The following is a 328-nucleotide window of genomic DNA, read 5'->3' as shown; positions in this document are numbered from 1 at the left end:
TATATATATATATATATATATATATATATGTATATATATGTGTGTATATATTTAATGTAATTAATTAATAATAAAGCAAAAACACCAATATCTTTTTGTTTTTCTTTTTTATTTTTATTTGTTTCTTTTTCATTTATTTTTTTTATTTTTTTTTTACAGAAAAAAAACAAAAGATGTCAGGCGACATCAGCTGTATTCCTTTGCTTATGTAGGTTTATGCTTTTATATTTTTATTTTATTTATTTTATTTATTTTCTTTTTTTTTATTTTTTTATTTTTTTTTATTTTCTTTTAGGAGCTCAGCAGACACCGCGCTGGCTGAGAAAAT

This window comes from Eimeria mitis, genomic scaffold (genome assembly GCF_000499745.2).
Source record: "Eimeria mitis Houghton genomic scaffold, Emh_scaff927, whole genome shotgun sequence".
Lineage (NCBI taxonomy): Eukaryota > Apicomplexa > Conoidasida > Eucoccidiorida > Eimeriidae > Eimeria > Eimeria mitis.
This window is presented reverse-complemented; position numbering follows the sequence as displayed.